Source organism: Drosophila mojavensis, unplaced genomic scaffold, assembly GCF_018153725.1.
Source record: "Drosophila mojavensis isolate 15081-1352.22 unplaced genomic scaffold, ASM1815372v1 contig_136, whole genome shotgun sequence".
Classification (NCBI taxonomy): Eukaryota; Metazoa; Arthropoda; class Insecta; order Diptera; family Drosophilidae; genus Drosophila; species Drosophila mojavensis.
Genome location: NW_025318667.1, coordinates 14,167,007 through 14,184,665, shown reverse-complemented (window position 1 = coordinate 14,184,665; position 17,659 = coordinate 14,167,007). Strand labels below are relative to the sequence as shown.

General features: G+C 40.7%; 1 protein-coding gene across 17 annotated transcripts in view; it reads left to right on the top strand.

The window, feature by feature from the left end:
* LOC6583813 (potassium voltage-gated channel protein eag) overlaps positions 1–17,659 on the top strand; it is a 67,244-nt gene continuing 49,585 nt past the window's right edge. For 16 of the 17 annotated variants that reach the window (XM_044007814.1, XM_044007802.1, XM_044007812.1 and 13 more), the window contains exons 1-2: positions 2–151; positions 531–765. The gene's annotated coding sequence lies outside the window, so the exon portion shown is untranslated. Of the gene's footprint in view, positions 152–530; positions 766–17,659 lie in introns of all 17 variants that reach the window. The other variant, XM_044007780.1, reaches the window with a different exon arrangement.

Sequence of the window (17,659 nt, the reverse complement as noted above, 5' to 3'; positions counted from 1 at the left end):
TAACGGGTTCGTAGTCTACTTTTAGGTGCGTAGCCGCGCGCAACATATTTGAGCTAATTCTCAAGCGAATTCCTACACTGAAAGCGTTGCCCAATAAAAAAAATAAAATAAAATAAAAAGAAATAAGAAAAATTCAATTCTTGTGCACTAGGTTAAAATTTTTTGTATTTTTTTATACATTTTTTTTGAAAACACATTAAAAGAAAACCCAAATAAAACAGAATAACCAAAAAAGTGGCGCGGACTTGAAGCCTGCAAACCTGGCCAAATCCACGTTTAAGTCGGCAATTGTTGCACATAGCCGAACCCTTTTCCCGTTACACTCCCACAATATTTGCATACTTTTTTTTGCGGTGTAAAAATATAATAAATTGTATATATACATATGTATATGTATGTATATACATATATATGTATGCATAGTTATACATATATACATATATATATATATATATATATATATATATATATATATATATATATATATATATAAATTAAAATTTTTAAATTTATTATATTTATGTTTATAGTGGAAAGTAAAAAACAAAGTGAAAAGCGAAATACGCGTTACAAGTAATCAAAATTAATATAAAAAGCAAAGAAAAAAATAAACACAAAAATATAGAGGAAAAACCAAAACAAGTGGAAGACAGCGAGAGCACAACAAGAAAGGAAGAACCAGGCAAGAGCAAAGCAAAGCAAAGCAAAAAGGAATACATTATTATTATCCACATAAAAGCAATCAAAAAGCAACAGCAACAAAAGGTAATCACTAAAGAGCCATTGCCGCTAACTTACACACACACACACAGGCAGACACACAAACGTACAGAGAACTCTGCCTCTCTCTCTTTTGGTTGAGTACTTCATGTATTGTGTAATGAAGTTGAGTTCGCCTGCTCCTGCTTCTTTTTACTTTTTCTTCATTTTTTTTTTTTTTTTTTTTTGAAATTCGCCGCTAAAAGCGGCGTCAACGTCGACGGCGACGCCAAGCGTAATGTGCGAAAGTTACGCATTGCGTGAATGTGCGAGCGAGAGGCATAAACACACTTGTAATTGTTGTCTTAGAGAGTTCTGCTGCTGTCGCTGCTGGCGGCGACGCTGAGCAAAAAATGTAAGCAAGATACAAAGCAAAAACTTCGACTGCTTTCGTTGTTGTTGTAGTTAGCTGAAATGTGTGTCAGTTGTTAAGGCATAAAGGAATGACAACCACACACACAGAGGCACTTATATATATTTAGATATACATATATATATGTATATATGTATATGCATACACGCATAGAGCACAATTATGTCAGCAAGAGGAACAGCAACAACAATTGGTCGCCTGCTGCTTTTTCAAGTGCAGCCAAAAACTATGCAACAGCAACAAAGAATCAAAGAGAGTCGCAACCAACGACGCCGTTGACGTCGACGTAGACAGTGGTGCAGCGGCGTTGCGGTTGCATAAGTGTCAACCGCACCACACGCGTACAGTTTGGCAGCCACTGCAGCTGAATGAAGTGCGCCAATGTTGCGTGGCTAACAAATACAAAAGGGTTAACAGTAAAAGCAAGAAGCAGAAGAACTAGAGAAAGCAGAAGAATGACAGCAGGCAAATAAAGCGGCAGCGACGCCAGCAGCGCAGTTGAGTGAGAGGCAACGTGACACAAACACACACAGCCAGACTTACAAGTGTGAGTATGTGTGTGAGTGTGTGTGTGTGTGTGTGTGAGTGTGTGTGTGAGTGTGTGTGTGTGTGTGTGTGTGTGTGTGTGTGTGGGTTAGCGAAATGAGAGAATAATAAAACAGGAAACTGAAACTGAAAACTACTTAAATATTTAAAGCAATTGCAAAAAAGGGCGCCTGCGTGTGTGAGTGTCTGTGTGTGTTAAAGTGTGACAAACACAGTGACAAAAAAAAAAAAGTAAAGAAGAAAAAGCAAAAGCCAAATGACAAGCACATCTATGGGCAACAACAACAGCATGAGAGAGAGAGAGACAGAAACTGGATGATGGGTCAAGCAAGTAGGGACCGTGCATGTGGAAAGGAAGGCGAGGTGTCTGTGTGCGTGCGTGCGTGTGTGTGTATGTTGTTTCTTTTGATAGGCTATTTTACTGTTAACATAAAATAAATAAATAAAATAAAAAAAGCCAACTCTTGTGACAGCAACAGCATGAAAATTTGTTGTTGGCGTTTCTCGTTTCCCATTTGTTTCTCTTGGTGTATATTTGCTCTCATATTGCCTGCAAAACCCGCTATTCTGCGTATTTACATACCCGTCAGCATCTGACTGAGAGATTAACACTTGAAATGAGGTTAGTTGATTTGCATTATTGCATTGTTTTTGAAGCGGCATATGAAGTCTCTATATCCCTTTTCAATATGTTTTCGTTTTTGGCAGGATACTGGGGATATCGAAAAGTTTTTGTTCAAAATCAGCAAAAAGAAATTTCAATGATTTGTCGAATAATATTCTAGAATATTTAATGGTTATAAGGATAATATTCCAGAATAATCAAATATGGTTAATCATCCAGAATATTCAATGGAAATGTGGAAAATGTCACAAAAACTGTAGAGGAAATCGATATCAACGCTGATATCTAATTAACTACTTCATATTCCATACACAATTAGTCTATATATAACTTATACCAGATATTTATCATAATTATTTATGTCGTTAAATATCGATTGGTAGTGGAAAAATGGAAAATGCTATAAAAGTTGAGTACCAGGCCTATTACGGCGAATCGATATCAAACCCGATCTCTATTTGTTTTGTTTTTCGATAAAAATCGATTTTTTTAATCTCCCATATTATCGAAGCTAAGAATTATGATGTGTATGATTGAAATATTATATGTTGAGTATTCAAATTCTCTTTTGAGATCTCTCTACTGGTTATAACTGATAAATATCTCATTTATGATTTAATTATTCGAATTTCTTTAAAAATCGAAATTTCCTCATTTGTGATATCATCGAAGAGAAGAATGTAGATATAGATAAAGTGTGTTATTTAATGAATTTTTTCTTTCCCTTCCCTTGTCTCATTAGCATTTCTGTCTACATAGCAAAGTCGATAAATTAATTATCAAATTAATAAATAAATTAAGTCGATATATTAATAATTATATTATATATTAGATATTTATAGCTCTTTCTGACTATCACACCCATTCATTTTTTATCTCACTCTCACTTCTGTTTACAGGGTATCGCAGCCGCATTGCATTCACTTAGTAAACGTTTTAGATTTCTTTTTGCATATTTAATATGACATTCGTAAATGTGTTCGGTGCGTGCGTGTATGTGTGTGTGTGTGTCTGTGTGCGACAGTTGTTGTGCCTAATGAAGTGTAGCCCACGCTTATTGCTTGACTGATTCGTCTACATAGGCGACCCGAGCCGAGGCTCAAGCGCCTAGACTAACTGTTACCCTTGCCCCAGCTGAATCGAACATGTATATTTATTGCATAACCAGAGCCAAAAGCACATGCGGCGAGGCTCCAGCATGAGCCAAAACCCAAAAGCCAATCAATCAGTTTGGCCAATGAGATTGGGTCCCACGAATTGGGACGAATTAGGAGGCTTCGACTGGCGGCAGCTGCTTGGGCAGCCAACAGCAGGAGGTGGCAATGTAACCTACGGAATTCGGTTGTCCATTTATCTGCGATGACTGCTAGAAATTTACGCACGCCCAAATTGAGTTGCTTCATGTCGCACTGGCTTAAAGAGAGAGAAAGAGAGATAGAGAGAGAGGCAGGGAGACAAAAAGTGGAGTAAAGGAGAGTGACAAAGAAATGTTCACTTAATTCCTCTCCAGACATGTTAGAGACAGCAGCCTACAGCAGAAATTAACTTGTACGAATGACTTTCAAAATTTGCCTTAACTCTTTGGGACTTATAAACAAAGTTGGAGGATCGCTTGCCAAGATAAAAATTGATGGATTATGCGGTAAAAGCACTTTGAGCGCTACTCAGTGACATGCCTACATATGTATGTATGTGTGCAATTCTCCATATTTTGCGGAAGTCCCAAGATCTGTACTACCAAGACCAAGTACTACAAGCAAATCGAATTGGAATTGAAAATGTTTTTTGCCATATGGCTGACCTCATATGCCTTTTCATTTCGTATTTCGTATTTCCTATTCCTGCAAAGCTATGAGGCCACAAATATTTGCAATTTATGGACTTGATATTTATGCGAACGTGGATTGCGGGACTGTGGGGCTATGGGGCTGTGGGCCTGTGGGACTTTGGGGGGAGGGGGTCTGTGTGGTGTTTTGCTCTGGTACATGCATATTTTCGTTCATACAATTGTCACGTGTCACGTGTGCCGAGGGCACAAAAACAAATCATGCTGGCTGCAGGCTGTTGGCCATATCCGTTGGCCATATTGAAAGTCCATCTGCCTTCCGTTTCCTCTTAGCGCTCAACAGCTAACCGGCCGCTTCCTGCTTCCTGCATCCTGCTTAAATGCGCGACGCCTCCATCAATTTCCTATCCCACATAGCTTTTTTCTCTCTCTCTCTCTCTCTCTCTCTCTTTCATATTCTACTTCTTGCATGCATGCCGGTGCAAGCCATAGATGGTGACTTGGTGTGGGCGTGTGTCTGACCACCTGCTGACCTCCGCCGTTTTTGGCATGTCCTGTCCTTGTCCTTGTTGACCTTGTGTTAAGTGCTTGGCCCGAAGATATCGCCGAAGCTGCTGCTGCTGCCGCTGCCACTGCCGCTGCCACTGGTGCTGCGGCTGCCGTATCAAAACATGTTTATTAACAGTCTATACATGACCACGCCTCCTTTAGCTGACGCGCCCCCTCGTAGCCAGTGGCTGCCTTTTACGGCTCCCCAGCGGCACGAACACATGTGTATAGATCGACAGCGCCTGTCAAACCCCAGAGCGACAGTTTGAATAGCGCTGAGCCGGGCCATTTGAGGCGCCGCACCATGGGCCTGATCAACTAATTTCACGAGCTAAATGAAACATTTGCTTATTGAATGAAAGTGCTGTAAATGGGTCAAATTTGTCAAATTTTTTAAAGAGCTTTCGTTATAAGATATATTGATATATGTAGTTTTAAATTCTAGACTATAGCCAGAGTTATACACTCAATAGATTAACTAAAGACCGTTCGGTATAAGATATATTGATATAGTTTTAAATTCTAGACTAGAACCAGTGATATAACCTCAAATTCAATTGAATTGTTGTACAAAGTCAGCTCAGAGTCTGAGAGTGAGTTAGTTCCTCTACAATTGTAAGGTCGATTAACTCGACTTACATAGCCTTCGATAGAGTTTTGTAGCATTATATTCTAATCCCAATCCGGGACTTGCCAAGTAGAGACTGACATATTTATATAATGTAAATATATGGATTCAGCTGGAACTCAAAACACCCGGCTAAAGTACAAAAACATATTGCAAATAAGAAATAAATTAGAAATCAATTAAGAGAATTTTTAAAATGCAGTCGAGTCACGAGAATTCGAAATGGCAAGGGGATCAGTTTTTTTTTTTTTTTTTTTTTTTTTTACACAGAAATTCAAAATATCGAGATCGAATTTTTTCAAGGGAATAGAATTTGTTCGATTTATCGCGATTTTCGATATAGCGGAGTACAAATGATCGAGACTTGACTGTATTTAATTTACGTAGTTTCACAGAAAATGCTTAGTTTGAAGTCACAGAAATTAAAACTTGCAAACGCATTTTAAATATAAACTAAATTAATTAATTAGTATATGCTTATTATATGTTTGTTCCACATTCAAGAACCTTAGCCTACAACTTTTCCATTAATAGATGTTAGCTTTGACAGCTGTCAATGCTGTTGGCCTCACACGCACACACTCTAATGGAGAGCGCAGCGCGCTGAGAGTAGCTCAGATTTCTGGGTGGCTCAACTTTTTTACTTAGACAATTTGGAGCAATTGAATCATCAAGGCTCGAGTTTCAGTCTAGTGATAGGATCTATGCTCTGCGCTGTGCACAAGGTGGCAATGCAATCAACTGTGAGTGCGTTTGACCCACTGTGCGTGGACGTTGTTGGCGCTGCCGCCGTCCTGTCGCCTATTTTTGTAGCATACTTTTCAGCGTCGCTCGGTCAAGCACGTGCGCAATATGTAAATTTTTATTCGGGTCTTCGCTTTTTGCTCTTTTGCTTTATTTTGTTCTTTATGTAAATACGTAATGTGCGTGTGTATGCGTGAGTGTGTGTGTGTGTGTGTGTGTGTGTGTGAGCTGCTGCCTAAGCAGCTTGTACGCTCACATGCGCTCGCTTGCTCATTGCTTTTAATAGCCAACAACACGCCACGCATTAATTTATGACTTTGCCCGCTGCTGTAATGGAGCAGAGGGAGGGGAGGCGGGGTGGAAAGTGGGCGGTATTGGAGGTGGGGATGCTGTGTGGAGGCATGCCAAGCTTTTAACGGAGTCGGCAAGTGCTCGACGCGGCGTATAATTAAAAATTAAAGCACATGGCAGCCAGCAGGGAGCAAGGAGCAAGGAGCAAGCAACAGTGCCTGCCAAACTGTAGACGCCAGCCAGTCGTGTGCCCAAAAGTCCCAGCATACTTTTCGGCTGGCGCTGTAAAACTATTACAATCCCCTCTTTCCATTGTTGCCCCTCCCCCCTCCCCACACGTTGCTGCTGCTGCTGCTGGCGTCCATTGTTGTTGCCTGCGATTTGTCGTGCCTCGTATTTGCCTTACTTTGGCCCATTGTTTGCCTTATTCATGTGCTTGTGTGTGTGTTTGTGTGTGTGCTTGCTTACTGTGTCAATATTTTTTGGCGTGAGCCTTTGCTTTTAGCCACATGACAAGTAAATATGGTAGCTCGACTAAAACAAAGCACAATTTTGTGCCCGAGTCAAAGTCGAACCCGAACTCAAAGTCGAAGTCGAAGTGGATGTCGATGTCGATGTTGAAGTTCTTCCTTTCAGCCTCCGATTCTCCGACTCTCCGTTTCTGCGTCTTCCATCATCAGCTCAACCACAAGACAAAGTTCTGAAGTTTTTTTCAACTTTTTCCATGAAAGCTGCGGCCGTTGCTGTCGTTTACTCTTTCAAAGGCATTTCGACATGAAACTTGCACAAACATATGTATCTTAATATAAATGCTTTAATTTGCCTTAAAGCGAGTTTTAATAACACGAAAAGTATTTAACTTTTCTTTAAATACATATAACATATTAGCAAATTATTAAATTCGACTTTGTTAAGTATCTTACCTAATGGATCAAATCTACGATTCTTATTTTAATGCCTTAGTGAAAAAAGAAAGTGAGAGGTAACAATGACAATGACAATGACAATGACAATGACAATGACAATGACAATGACAATGACAATGACAATGACAATGACAATGACAATGACAATGACAATGACAATGACAATGACAATGACAATGACAATGACAATGACAATGACAATGACAATGACAATGACAATGACAATGACAATGACAATGACAATGACAATGACAATGACAATGACAATGACAATGACAATGACAATGACAATGACAATGACAATGACAATGACAATGACAATGACAATGACAATGACAATGACAATGACAATGACAATGACAATGACAATGACAATGACAATGACAATGACAATGAAAATGTCAATGACAATGACAATGACAATGACAATGACAATGACAATGGCAATGAAAATAACAATGACAATAATAATAATAATGACAATAATAATAATAATGACAATAACAACGACAATGACAGCAGTAATGCAAACGCTAATACTAATGAAAAAATGAACTAATATAGTTTTTCAAATTGATTGCTATTCAAATTGCTATTAAGCTAATATCAGTATTAATGCTAATACTAATATACACACAAATTATGCATATTTTGCTAATGCAAATGCGAAAATCAATTATAATGCTAAGATGAATCCAAATAGCACTAATTATATCGATAATGCTAATAGCAATGACAATTAATTCCAACCATGTTGACCGAACGTGCTCACAATTCCGCATCTACTATGAGTTAGTGCAGCTCCCATGAGAACAATTTGTCTAAATATTGTTTCGAGAGATCTGTCCCACTATTGGATGACTCTTATTTCTTCTTCTTTCCCATCAAGTTCTCATTCATTGCCTTTTTGGTTTCATTTTTGCTGGCGCGACGCGTCGCTTCGCGCAATCGAAAAAGTTTTTATGACACAATTTTCTATTGTGTTACCATTTGCTCTGCTGCTGCTGCTACTACTGCTTCTTCTTCTTCTTCTTCTTCGTTGTCGTCGTCGTCATCTGCTTCTTCTTGCCTGTGCTTGGCACACTTTCGATTTTCGATTTGGGATTAGGTTTTCGGTCGTAGGGCTCCTATGGGGCTGGCAGCACATCGCGTCAGCGTCTAGCTGACGCTTTCGCAACTTCAAAGAGTGCGCCCCACAGTGCTGGCCAAACTCTTCACTGGCCACGCCCACAACGCCTTCGAGCAGCCGTCAACTCTTGGCTGCTGTATGGCGCGCTATTTTTAGCTTGTCGCTCGGGCGTCAAAACTGGGGCGTCAAGTGTGGGCGTGGCACGTGGAGGCAAACAGGCGAGGAGGCGAGCCAACAGCACAAGGATACGGAATATGTTGCTGAGGCCAATGCAAAGAAGTTGCATGCAAAGAGACGCCATGTCCGTGGCAAGTTGCCCACGGGCCACGGGCGACCGGGCACGGATTGTGCAGGGGTAGGTCGGAGGGGCGGTGGGCTGTGGGCTGTTGGCTGTTGGCTGTGGGCGGGGGGCGGCGTCGTGTTAGACACTGAAACTGAAACGAAATGACGTTTTGCAATTTCGCGCTGCAGCAATGAAAAAGAAAAAGAACTCAAGAGAAAATTATGTGTTGCATACTTACGTGCGCCGCACTGACCTTGCGTGCGCTGTATTCGACGGGGGGTGGGGTAAGAACAAGCAGTGGAGCAAGGTGCAAAGACTTGGCCAGGTGTGCAACGGTTCGTGTGTCCATGTGTTTTATTGCTCTGCACGTTTTGGGCACAGTTCTAATTGGATAGGGAGACGATAGGTACGCTGCACACGGGGCCCTGGGCCACAGCGAATCGATACTGTGGCTGAGGGGCGGTGCGGCACATGGGGCGTGGCCGGGCGCGTTGCGAACTGCAACAGCAGTGCATCGAAGCGTGCGGACACCCAAAAGCTGATAAGCCGCCGCAACAATCAAATCGAATCAAATCAAGTTAAATCAAGTCAAATCACGTTCCGAAACGCAAGTTCAAACCCCGCAAAAGCCTCGACTGGTTGACTGACCAGTCAGACCGTTCCACTTGGCTGCCGTTCACTTTACCTCAAAATAGAAAAGAACATCTTTTGCCATCCAGCCATCCGCTCCACACCATAGTAAAGTTGATTGATTTATGAGTCGTTTATAGAGCAGTAGCTTAAATGAATGAGCATGTGATTGATTCCATTGTGCGTGTCCGAATGCGACATAAAATGTCTTAGCCAAATCTATTTCAAATCATTTAATAGCTCAGCCACTGGAACGTTTCACAAATTAAATAGGATTGAAGAACGAAACTGTTTCACGTCTTTAGCTCTGGCCACGACTTGTGCAGTTGCCAAATTAACTTTGACGTGTGTTGTCGATGAATAGTTCGATAAATATTAATGCCACCCAAAACGTTCATTTCTGCATACTAAATCAAAGCTAAATGTGATAGTATCTATGGGCTCTCGTTCATACTTGAGCAGTTTACTTATATATGTGGAGTTATAGAGCCATAATACCCTTTATCTTAACCTTTTCTCTCTAGTTCTCCCTTTCGAATCATTCCTGACTAAGTTGCCTAGGATCCAATTAACACCCTCAGGCGTTTTAAACTTGCTCAAATTCCATCTCTCCCTACTCTTAGAGGTGTTATCCAATCTCCACATACTTGGATCAATAATCTTAGATCATATTGATGATAAACCAATAAACTTCGGCAGTCTGGCAACTCTTCTTCTTCCCTGAATTGCTTTGCTCAATGCAGACCTTATCATGCTTATTATTTAAATTTCCTACATCGAAAGTTTTTTCGTCACGTTTTCCAATACAACTTACAAGCTCAGCGCCCAAGTATTATATATTCTAGAGTATGACTGCTTCGGGTTGGCCTCAACTTTCGTTGTTTGCGGCACTTCGTGGCTGGTTAATCAAATGCCTGGCCTACTTAGTTGAAAGCCCAAGGCAGTTGAACCGAGCGGCTCACGCACAGACACAGACACGGACACAAAGACAGCTACAGAGGGTCGATTGAGAAACCCAATCCTGACCTCAGGCCTGAGTGCCGTCTTGCCACAATCAAGGTTAAGCATATGCATATGCACACAGTTATGCGCATATTTATGCATACATATACATACATACATATAATGATATTTATATATAAACTTATATATTTATACATACATATATCGCGCGAAGTAGCAGGAGAGAGAATGAGATTGTGCGGGCACGGAGCCTTTGTTAGTTTGGGATTTTTCTTTGGTCGTGAAAGCGACCGGAAATGTCAATCAATTAGCTAGGCGCAACCCGGCCCAGGGCAACCATTGGAATGGGCTAATACTGGCTCTATAAACAACTTGAACAACAGTCGCTGCCTAAGTCAAACCGACTTTAACAGACAGATAACTGCATAACTTACCGACTGCTCCCTTGGAGTTTCCACCTCTAGCCGACCTAAACAGCATTCAGTAACCGAGTTCAATTCAATCATTAATTTCCCAAATTGAAGCAATCTTTCAATATGCCCCACACACATTTCATTCCACTATCTGTGTCAGGTTTTAGCTTTTGTATTGTTTGGTCGAAGGAAACAGTGGAAACAGGGAAAAGGGTTCGTTATTTGACTGGACTAGTTGCATTTGGTATGCCATACCTATGTCTCTGTGCCATTAGTGAATGTAAGCTGCGATATAGTCTCTTTATTGCTTGATGTAACCCGAACCTTTCTTTCTCCATCGACTTGCCGTTTTTTTGCAGAGTTAGCTCATCCTGTTCATCCTTTCAGAGATATGCAATCCGCATCGATATAAACTCAAAGCACAACTACGTATACGTAGATTTTGTCTTCTACTGCTCTGGAGTCCTCCGGCTCCAACTGTTCCCTAGCCAAACATTCCCGCTGTTCGTTATGCCACCTAACCTCGAGCAGGGCACACACACACATTGGGAGATAGGGGTAGAAAGAGAGAGAGAGGAAAAAAGCATTGTCTTTGTTGGCTCTTTGTTTTCTGAGTTGTGTTTTGTGTAATTGCTGCAACAATTGTGTATGTGGCTCTTGGTGGGCGAGCGGAGCCCAGGCAGTCGTAAGGGTCAAAGGGGCAAAGCCAAAACAAATAAGCAAAACATATTATGTAGCACGATGCTGCGAGCTATGTCAAAGCAACAACAATTACAATTGTTGCCTGGTTAGCGCAAAACTGCTGTAAAATAGATGCCGAGAATCGCGCGGGGGGCACACGAGCGGTTGAGCTGCAGTGAGGAAGACAGCAAAAGAGAGAGAAAGAGAGAGAGAGGGAGAGATGAATGAGAGGCATGGTAATGTCGATGTTATTGTTGCATTTGGTTGCACATGCAACAGCATACATGCCATAGAGAGGGCAAGCTACATCCCATACACACACTGACACACACACACACGCACACATTTGGAAAAGCATTCAAAAACATTGACAGGCAGACGAGCCCAGTTGAGCTCGAATGTGATGAGCCTTAACCCAGTTATGACCCGGGCAAAAGTTGAGGTCTAACCAAATGCAACGAGTTTCGTTGGCATCGGATAATCAAGTAATTAGTCAAGTGCAGTTAAAGCTGAGACAATTTAGGGTAATGCCCAGCTTTAAGCAGAGCTTCTGCAGCTGCAGTGTGGTAGGAGTCCAGGCAAGCGTAGCTTAAGGGCTTATGGAATTGCTTTGAGCAGAGCGAAAAATATGACTTCCCATGTGTATAGACGGGCTATATGTAATAAAAATCAGTTGCAACAGCGAAACCCATTTGGTTTAATATCTGAAACTTAGCAGCAAACAAATTAAAGCTGTAAAAATCACAGGGCAGCCTTTGCAGACATTGACTGAAGATACTCAGTAGTGCTCTAGAATTTTCACACACAAATTCGACGCTAGAAAGTGAAAAGGACATTTGAGCCACTCAATAAGGAAGTGGACTTGAATTAGGCCAAGCTAAAGGGTTTTCCTATCTAAAAAGGTTTTTAAAGTGTTGTCTGGCTCGTTCCCCTACAAAAATCAGTTGAAGTAGCCAACGGACATTTCAGTTAATGTCTCAAGCTTAACTCCCGATGCCCAACAAATGAAAAGTGTAATAAGAAAAGGCTACTCGTTCGACAGCCTTGGCAACGTATTCTGCTTGGGTCTTGTGCACGGCCGAGAACAATAATAAAAAGCAAAAAAAGAAGCAAAAAAAAAAAAAAACACTTTGCATATCCAGCATCACTTCAATAGACAACTTAAAACTGGGAGGCCGTGGCTCCTTGGGAAACGGCAGCTAGCAAAGCAACAGAGCGAAGCAACCTAAAAGTTCATAAATTTTTAAATAGCTTCGAACGTCAAAAGTGGCCAAAGGTGAGACTCACAAAGATGAACATGAAGTTGAAGATGATAGGTTGCTGTGTAGGTTTAATGGAGCAGACCTGAGCTACTCGTTGGGTGGTTGGTTGCCCGATGTTTGATGCCAACCAGCCAACCAGCCAAGTAGCCAAGGAACGAAGCAGCCAGGCCACCAGCCAGTCAGCATTCTGGCTACTTCATTTACTTGATGACAAACTCTCATAAATAATGCGAATGCTCTATTAATATTTAAAGCCCAGCGGAAATTAAATGTGTGCACGCTGCGAAAGGCGAGCGAGCTCTAGCCGAAGCCGACTTTGACTCAAAGGTGGGCAATGGGGCAGGCACTTAAAACGAGCTCGACTACCGAATCGGTGGCAGTTATTATTTCTTTGATCTGATTAGGTACTTTACGAAACGGGAAAATTTAAATGCGACTGCTGTTTGGGTAAAGGCATTGATCCTACCTCTTGCTAGCTTAACCAGGAGTACAAGAGATGGAATCTTTAGATTCTACTTCTATGTGGGAAAACATATTGATCTTACCTCTTGCTAGCTTAAGGTATAAAAGAGCTGGAATCTTTAAATAGGACTCTTGTTGCTAAGATTAAGGCAAGGATCTCACCTCTTTCTTGCTGGATGAAATATTGTAGAAACTCCTGTTGGCTTACGTTAAGGTAAGCAGAGTGATATTAGAGATAAGGATAATAGGAGATAAGGGATTCATGAGCGTATATCAATGCTTGTTCAGATTTGTGACTTTAGATTGAAGAACCATCTGGAAACAGACCAACAAAGATTCTTTTTACTTAGTCTGCGAAGTTTTCAATAAATGCATTTTCAATATTATGCTGACAAAATATCTAATGCATTGCAAATGCATTCAGGTGCTCCCGCTTCGTTTCGTTTCATTTGACGGGGCGGAAATGAATTCAAGTCTTCACCTAAGCAGAAAACTGTGATTTCAATAGATGACTCACTCGCACAGTGGGCTGGCTCTCCAGTTGAAGAGCTTAGAAGCTTTTTAATAAAAAGCTTGAACGTTCTACATCTCTCAGTGCGAATTGAAGAGATTCGAAAGCCTGAGGGTCACTCACTGGCACAGCTGGAATTTCATTTCGCCCGAGCAGGGTTACAACGGATGGGGCTATTTTACCTAGCTCCTAGAAAATCTTCGACTTTCTAGCTTCACAGCAATTTGTAGTTCCATTTGCTGCACTTGTCCGCTCGGTCAGAGGCACTCGTCTTAATTTTTATGAGCTGTCTTAAGTGAGCCATAAAAAATGAACAGAAGGTCGGCACGGGGTAGCTGCCTGAGCGCAGTAACAAATTAAAATGTATGCCAGCATGAGGTGGCTGAGAGCTGGGAGCTGGGAGCTGGGAGCTGGCCCAACCACTTAGCTAGGGTCAGGTGAGAACTGACGCGTGCTGCCTGTCAACGTCGCATCGCCCTTCCGTCAATCCGTCGCCGAACGACGTCAATGTTTATCCGGGCCAAAGCCAGAGCCAATGTAATTGTGGTTTTGCAACCAGTTCGTACTCTTCCCTTTGCCTCTACCCTCGGCCAACAGATCTATCTCACTCTTTCTCTGTCTCGCTCTCTCTGGCGTGTGCTCGTGGGTGCATTTAAGAGCATGTGCCACGCCCCGTTTGATATATTGACCAATTTTTGACACAAAAATCTATCGCTATGACGTCACTGCCAATATTTTGCAGTTGCTCTAGTTGTCCTTGTTGCAGCTGCCCCCAGTCCTGTTGCTCCTCATATGAATGACAAGTCCAATTACCCGAGTCGAGTGTGCTCGAATGCTGGATACCCTGTAAGGCTAGCAAGGCTCAAGGTAAGGGTATTTTACCCAGGCTATAGAAAATTGATTGGTAATACAAATTTGATCGGTTTTTATTATTAATCGATAGTTTTATTCTTTCATACTTAGATATTCTGAATCTAGAGATGGTAGAAATATAGATATAAGTACAGTCGAGTCCTGATAATTCGAAATGGCAAGTGGATCAGTTTTTTCAATTAACACAGAAATTCAAACTATCGATAACGAATTTTTATCGAGGGCTTAGAATATTTTCGATTTATCGCGATTTTTGATTTAGTGTGATACAAATTATTGGAACTCGACTGTGTATCATATCATCAATCCGATGCAAGATTATATTATCTATTTCACTAATTCTTCAGCAAAGATTAATACATAAATCTGAATATATCTTGAGCCCTATAGCCTTATATAATCTAACGGATATTACATAACTTTGTCCTGCATTAAGGCTACAATCTTATTTCCAAGTCCAAACTTCAAGTCGTAAGCTGTCTCAAAGTTCTACTTGGCCGCATCCTTTTGTCTGCTTTATAAGCTATCTTAAAAGCATTATAGCCTCTCTGTTCTTAGCCATTTGCAATGAGGGCATTAAAGGCCAACTCTTGACCCAAGTTTTAAACTGGGTCAGGCTCTGGCTGCCTTATCATACTAAATTTGCAATGCAGCTAACAGCTAGCAGCGCTCGCCTCCTGCTCGCCCGCTCGCCCGCTCACCCCGCTCGCCTGTTCACCTACCCGCCCCATGCACTCCCACATGGGGCCCAGCTTCATTGCTTTCTTTTATCCTGCTGCCAGCTCGGCTCCAGGTAGCAGCGTATCGCGTCAGCCAACGCACTAAAGCCTGAAATTCATGAATGCCTGAGAGCGCTCGACCGGCAAAGTGCGCGTTCTCTAATAAGGCACTAACTACATTCGACTACAGCAACAATGAGTCGGGCAGAGCGGAGGACTGCGTCTGTTTGAATTTTAATGAAATTAAAGATTACTGAGCTCAGCTCAACAACAAACAAACAACAAACAGCAGCAACCAGCAGCAACCAGCAACAACAACATCATCATAAGTAAGAATAATAAACAACAGAGGGCGCTGCAGCCAAGTCCAGCGCTTATCGCACAAGTTTCAAATGAGCTCAAATTCGCTCACAACAGCTAGTTCATCTATGTATGTGTATGTGTATGTGTATATGTATGTGAGTATGTATATACAGCTCTAATTAACTGACATACATCGACTTACTTGTTAGCAGCTCTCAAATGCAACCCATTCACTCACTCCCTCTGCCTCCCTCTTTTTCTCTCTTTCTCTCTCTCTCCCTCTCTGTCTCTATATCGAGCTGCATTGCGCTGCATGTGCGTATTAGATAGTTTGTGTTCAACACCTTTGATTGACATTTAATGTACACAATAGCTCTTAATTATACGTAAATATCAACGTAATTAAACCAATTCGATACATCTTGGATTACTTAGAGATAATTGTTACGTTAGTCCGTTGCCTGGCCAACTATAAGCTTGTATTCCATGCAGTTGGCTTTATTATTCATTTTAGAGTTTTACATTTTCCCCAACTTCTACTACTACTACTACTACTACTACAGCAATTCAAATAAATGATATACAAAACAGGGGGCAATAAAACCAAATAGATTTGCTTTATTACTCTGTTTATGGTTTTATTTTGATGCTGCATTCATGGCATTAAGTTCGAAATTGCAATAGCGTCTCGAATGCTGGCGCCGACGCGACGTTGACTTCTTCAAGTCTACTACGATAGTAGTAACAACACTTTTCGCACATCGTGCCTGTTTCCGAATGGATGGCCACATGCTGATTTAGGATTATAAATCCAGGCTAACGACGGATTGACAGATTCTGATTCGCATTGCTGTGAGCATATGAGCGATTTAACTGATCTATTTAAGAATCGAAGGGCGAGAGCATCACTGCCAAAATCTGTTTCTATCTAAAGAACAACGATTGTAGATCTTCTGTTATACTATACTACTTTTATACAATACTCTGTCGTAGTCCACTTGCTCATAAAGTCGCCGGATAAGATGACCATTCAAATTCATACAAATGTAAAGAAATTTCCGTAAAAATTGTAAATACTTTTTTTTACAAGCAAAGTTTATTAAACGTTACAGCACTAAAATACTCCTTTCATAATGCGCGAGCATAACATAATTTGCAACTTGTGGCTTCTTTGTTCATGGAATTAGCAAGACAAAGTACGACTGCTCGCAATTAGTTTCAATTTAACAATGCTTTTACTCTTCATTTGCTCATCTGCAGTAAGCGAGCACAGGGAGACTGAGCACAGGGAAAAGGTCCGCTGCTGCAAATGCAATTACAAATTCCGCTCTTAGTACTTATAATTACTTGCTGTATAATACATTCAAATGATTTAACGTTGATGCTGGCAGTTGGATCGATAGATCCATGTATTTCTTTTTTTTTTTTTTCTTTCTAAGAACAAAATTTTATTTGAAGTTGACGACAATTATCATATTATTTGGTTCAAGTAGATATGTTGACATTACTTTTTGCATATGATATACATTAGAATCTGGTTACAACAACTCCGTTTATAGCGTTTATAGCGTACGGTTATTGCAACGAAAATTCTGGTCCCCAGACAAAGTTATATGAGCAAACTTATACGGTCAAAGAGTCTTCCGGGTATACCGACGGTCGCTTGAGTGTCGCCTGTATGCCTTTACGGCGTATTGTGCCCGTCTCTGTCAAAATATATAGGGTTGCCAAATGGGCCCGCCGAATATGGACTATGAAAATAATTTACTCAGCATCTATTGACTCACATTTCTTCTGTTTTAATCTTCATTATTTTATTATTCTACTAGTCTTTTTAAGCCATTAAAATTTGATATTTAAAAAGCACAATTGCTGAACAACAATATAATGGAAGGGAAAATAATGAATTATTTAGCTTAGGAATAACCGATCAGCAAACTTCACTTTTCACTATTCAATTTTTAATTGCATTTTATTATAGTATAAAGTTATTATATATAAAGGAGGATTAAAATAAGTTTTAAAACTGTGCTCTAAGCATTTGAGCAAACTAAGATTGCTAATATAAAAAAGTTTACTTAACAAGATATCCGTGTGAAAATTCACAAATTCCACAGCTTAGTTTTAAAGTTGATTTTATACTCAGCATTGTAGCAGCCCTCATAGGTTGCGTCTTATTAAAAGTGTATGCGACAGTTAAATT